Genomic DNA, 6,000 nt, shown 5'->3' with positions numbered 1-6,000 from the left:
CATACATATGTATAGAATAACGGTGAAGAGGACGAAAAGGTCTGTGTTAAATGGGCTTTTTATGTGTCGTCGACCGCGGGCAGATAGCGTTGTTGGGGTAAAAAATAGATCTGAGCTTGTAGTGGTGCGGGTAAAGGTGTCGTCGAGAATGGAGGCGCCGGTGGTGGCTGGCAGTAGTTGGTTGCACAAGAGTCATAACGCGACATCTGTTCGGAACGAGTGAGGCGGGGCCCGACGAAAGGAAGGAAGGAAGGAAGGGATGGATGGAGGAAGGAAGGAAGGACCGGAGGATGAGCTAGGGGCAGGTTTTTGGTGGCTCGCTAGAAGGCGTCCTGGGAGTGGTTCAGGGGTTGCAAGAAGACCGGGTCTTGGTGCCCAGGTACTACATCGGCCATCGCGAAGGGGCAAAAAACTTGATCTACACCCCGGTTACACCGACAAAGAAGACGTTACAATCTTTTTGCTCCTGCACGACGATCGCCATGTTTGGTATTGAAATTGCGGTGTCGGCTAGAATCGTTCGCCATCTTTGAAGATCAGCGGACAACGAAAACCTGACGGTGGTGAACGTAAAATCTTAGCTCATGTAGGACAGAGTAAGATCCGGCGATAAAGATGATCGTCGTTTACGTTAATCACCCCGTTTCGCAATATCAATATTTCAGTGAGGGTGATTATAATAAAGATAATATAGACGCAAGGATCGTCATCATCATCATCATCATTGTGCTTGCAGCCGAGAAGCCTGTTATAACAGGCTGTATAAGGATTTATCGGTCGGGTGAAAAGACCGGGTGATGAGAATTTCCGGTACGACGACGAATGTAGTAGGGGATGAAGGATCCGCCCGCCAGTTTCACCGCGAATGATCCTTCCTCGCGAGCGTAAAACAAATCATTACATGCCACAGATGGCGTCATAACGCTCATTCGAAATGAGGTTGCTCAGGTTCCGAAGGCGTTCCGAATTGCCCCTCGCGTGTCAGCTTGTCTCGGAGTGCGTGTCCGTCGAATCTATTATTTTTTTATTCCTTTCACGTATTCCGAGTTCCTATAATGAACCGATTCCCATCAGTGGATTATTCAAGTTACACAGTTCTGTTTGTGGATACAGATTTCGTTACAGACATATTACCGACATCCAAGCCAAGACACAAACCTTTTTTTTTTCAAACAACATTCGTGTCGAGTGTCGGTAACGGAATCAACTCATTAATCACAAGGTAACCATTTTTTTGATTTCTGTGTTTTTTTGAGTTATCTGACAACGAGTTTCATATCTTACTCTTCAGGATCTTAAGAATTTTCAACGAAGCTTAGATCGATTGAAATTTTCAGGCACACCAAAATATGAGCATAAATTTGAACGAACTAATCGATGGTCCTGCTCGAATTGCAGCGTGGTTTTTGCAACCAACGTGAAATGGAGATCCAGGGAAAGAGAGAGAGGGGACCGGAAGCAACGAAAGTCGCGTGACCATGGGGCGAACGGAAAAGCAGAATGCCAACTGTCGCAGAGAAGCTTGCGGGTAATCGGTAGGCTAAACTTTGACGATAAATCACGAAATGGATCGGAAAGCGGGGATGGAGGAGGGATGAAAACGAGCGGGGTGGAAGGGGGGGGGGGGGGGGGGGCAAAAGACAGCGGCGGGAGGACGGAATATAATGGATATTAATGTCAGCCCTATGCTGATTTCGTTGGCTCGAACGCGTTCATTCCTTGAGGATATTCCAATCCCTTCAAGGTTGGGGTCTGCGGACGAACGGGGGGTGAAAAGTCTCTTAGAATTATTGCCCTGGATCTTCCTTCGAAGACTTTTCCTCCCATTTTCTGCCTCTTTCTTCACGCTTATCAGTCAACGAGGATCTCCTCCATTCTCTCCTCTCCACGTCGCTATTATTCTCATTCGATGCTTCTTATTCCCGTTCGCCAAAGGGCAAGAAATAATCCGTCAGTTATTTTAGTCTCGATGTCCGTTATAGGCCGCAAAAAAAAAAAAAAATCCAAAAATCAAACTAAACAGCCGATCAGAGCGTCATTATAAAAATATGAACTAAAAAATTACAGTTGACGCATAACGTAGATGATATAAAAAACCATAACCGTGTTACAAAAATATCATACGTTGCCCGGATTCCCGTCTAATTTCCGCCAAAAAAAAAAAAAGAAAAAAAGAAAAAAAAAACGATAAAAGCAGTGAACACGAGCAGGGATAATTTCTCGGTAAAGTGGTTTAAACGGACAAGAGTTAGGACTTAGGGGTTCGGTTGTGCGGGGCTTGCGGCGAACGAGGGATGAAAAGGGCGGGGGGGGGGGGGGGGGGGGGGGGAAAGGGGGGAAAGCTCTTGGGTCTAGCGGTGCCTGGGCCGAAACATTTTCGTAGTGAATTTCGCGCGATACAATAGCGAGTTGTAACACGATGTCGCGGCCGAGCAAAGTGCCCGGGGCTCCACCGGCTCTCCATTTGTGTCGGTGAAAATAGCGAAATAACCGCTCCTCAGCCGGCGCCCCTCAGCCCAGGGGCACCAGGGGCGTAGCGCCGCGACCATGCCGCAACTAATGCGAGTACGGCGTCAAGTCCCACACCGTATAACACTATACATATATATATATACAACGTCTCCCGCAGACGCGGACAAGGGTCAGCCGAGTTTCCGCAGTGAATACCCGTAGTCCAGACGCCGAGCTAGCTCTTGCACTCTTCAAGCTCGTCTCTTTTCCCCATCGGCTACTTTCTGCAGCTTTTCACTCGAAGAGTGAAGAGAAAAAAAGAAAAAATTGAAATAAAAAAAATATGCCTTATAGTGGATGGTTAAAACGAGACCGCGGCGTCGTCGAGAAACACCTCGCGAGTGAATCGGTAAAAACACTTCTGGTTAATTACCCTGGACGAGAAAAATTCTCTCCAACGGTGCACGATTTCTTTTTTGTTTGTTTTTTTTTTTTTGTCTTTTTTTTGTTTTCTCCTTTTATTTTATCCCAGCATTCGCTCGACGCCGAGTAAAAGTTCGAAAGAAATTTTTTAATTTTTTTTCAATTTTTTTCCCAAATCGAAACTAATTTTTCTAAACTTGAAAAAAAAAATTCGAGTTAGGAGAAGAGTTTCGGAGGATAGGAAAAAAAAAAAAAAAAACAAAAAAAAACTTCGTCATTTATGATTTTAAGTGAACTTTAACATATTTTTGTCAGTGATTCTGTTTTCTTTTTTTTTGGAAAGTCATTAAATTCCTTATACCTTCGCACTCCTTACCAAGGACATATATACCTACTTACTCCGTGTTAAAATACTGCGCGTGGCGTATTTATTCAGCTGAGTTAAGAAAGCCCCTGGGTTAAACACCGAATTCCGAGAGTTCGGCTTGAGTTGGACTAGCGCGGAAGATTGAAAAAGGCATAAACACGCTTATCCAAACAGAAAATCCGCTGTGATACGCAGTAGAGTTAATTAATCACAACCTGGCGAAAACCGCAAAACGCAAGCACAGACTGCGTATCTGCGAGAAATGTAGAAGTGACGAGAAAACGAGCTAAAATACTAAAATTTCGTCGAATTCAAGTCGTCGTAATTGCGTCGCCCGTTTGAAGCTTGAAGTCCAATTATCTGGAAAACCCGATAAAACAATAATATTCAATAATCACTATCGACTGATCAAATTAAAGAAAAAAATAAAAAAATAAAGAAGAAGACCAATTTCACACTCTCAGAGAAAAAAAAACGAGACACACAAATTGACGTGAAGAAATGCCAACGGACACGAGCATGAAGAGGGAATAAATTTGTTTTCTGGTGACAGCGGTTGGATAAGACCAAGACACGCGTGAAAATAAAATCAGGAAAAAATTGCTCGAAAAGTTCGGACCTCTTAGGTGCTCCGGAAGGTTGACAAGGTGGTCTAAGGCAGAATCCCGTGGGCCGAAAGCGCCTTAAAGAGCTCTTTGCGTTCCCAAAAGAGTTGGATCTTCGTGGGCGCGGTATGTTTATGGTTTATAGGTGCGGCCGGTGCTCGGTGGACCTGCAGCCACCGTAGCAAGCTGAAAACGTGGCCATCGTTACAGATGTGACGTTTTTAAGGGCCCAGTTTCTCGGTACAATATTCATTTTTCATGCAGATTATATTTCGACAACGGGTGACTGAATTTTAGTATTTTTTGTGCCGATCAATCTTGAATCTAAATATTTATTAGTCAGATTTTCAACGAATTTGGGTTAGCTGTTCCTCATTGATTTGCAAAAGTGGCAATTTTTTTTTTTTTGTTGAAAATTAACTCAGATCTAATTAATTTACCAATTAGTCAATTATCCCATGTCTATTTAATTATTTATAAACAAACTGATCAGATTTCTATCAATGAAGGAAAATCTTTTTTCTCTTCAGTCGATCTTTCGGAGAATAATAATCTTCGTATGAAAAACTGTCCATCATAATCTCTCAAACAACGAAACTATCGATAAGATTTAGGTTAGTTTTTTATATTTCCTCGCTAAATTTATCATTCAAAATCATCTCAATTTCATCTTGCATCTGAAAAAATCTTATCTCTTTTTCCAATTCATGTTTCTATATATCAGATTTTACTATCGCGAAAAAAAACGTTCGTAGTAACAATTTCAGAATCGACGATTAAAAAGATGGGAAAAAAACAGGTTTGTTAAACATAAATAAAATAAAAAAATAAAAAATAAAAATCCAGCAAAAGTACACTTGTCCAGCAAAATGGTGTACGGAATACGAATCCAACTGCAATTTTACATAAATGATCGGTATTGGGATCGGTGAAAAATTTGGAAACACACTCTAGCTCATGCATTTCAAAACCAGCCATCGCTAGTCGCGAAAACGATTTAGCAATCAATCTGCGAGCCACCGAGACATAGAGCCAATGTACCAAAGTATTTTTATTGTGCCGAAAAGAGTTTCACGATGTTCTTCTAGTATACCTACGAGAGAAAGAGAGAGAGAGAGAGAGAGAGAGAGAGAGAGAGGCTCTTATCGAGAACGTGCGAAATCCGCAAGGATATAGTTATAGGTAGACGAATTTCTACCTGAAGCGGCTGCGCGGTTTGTCCGCGAAACGGGTCGGGGAAAATCGTGGATAGTCGTCGCGACGTAGGCGACGGAGGGTTGGAAGCGAGGCGAGGTTTCACCCTCAGTTGAGCCGTGAGGTCCTCGCGACTAGCTTCATCCCGTCGCTTTTCTATAACAACCTCGATAGTGAAATGGTCAAGATTTATTCTCCCTATAAAGTTCTCCCGGTCTCGTCGTCCTTCGAGCATCGCTAAGCTCAAGTCCTTAGGTCGAAAAATCGAAAGAACGATTCTACCTTGGGGGGTAGGTGATGGGGTGGTTATAATTGGCATCGTTATTAAATCCAAACTTTATACTATAATGCATACCTAGATATATATCTATATATATATATATATATCTATTATTTATAGGTATATATATATTTGTGTATGTATATGTCTGTATATATATATATATATATATATATATATATATATATATATATAGATATACACGCGGTTTTTCAACGTGGTTCAAAGATCTCTGTGTGCAGTTGTTTTGCTGGTGCTGCTGCGACCCCCTTTCCCCTGATTAAATTATTATTCATTTATTTTATTTTCCATCAGACGCGTTACACGCTTCCCAGTTGCGCAATTGTTAATTAGGACTCAATTAATTATTATAATTAACGCCTGCGACTCACGGCTGCAGTGTTGTCTGCATGTATGGTGGTCATTTATATGGTGCCTGCTGCATACCTGTGTGCAGCTGGTATTTAATGTACACGTAATAAGAGTACAGAGTTGTATTATACCTATACACCAAGGGTATAAAACTCTTATACATGAAAGGTTGTACGTAGTAATAATAATAATAATAATAATAATAATAATCATGATACCAGACCGGAATAATACAGTAGTAGTTTCCTATCTTCGCACCAATTAGCAAGTCGACAGCACATACTTTATACCACTTTGCGTCAAGCCAA

Source organism: Diprion similis, chromosome 7 (genome assembly GCF_021155765.1).
Source record: "Diprion similis isolate iyDipSimi1 chromosome 7, iyDipSimi1.1, whole genome shotgun sequence".
NCBI classification, from domain to species: domain Eukaryota; kingdom Metazoa; phylum Arthropoda; class Insecta; order Hymenoptera; family Diprionidae; genus Diprion; species Diprion similis.
The sequence above is the reverse complement of the archived record's forward strand: the minus strand, read 5'-3'. Positions refer to the sequence as shown.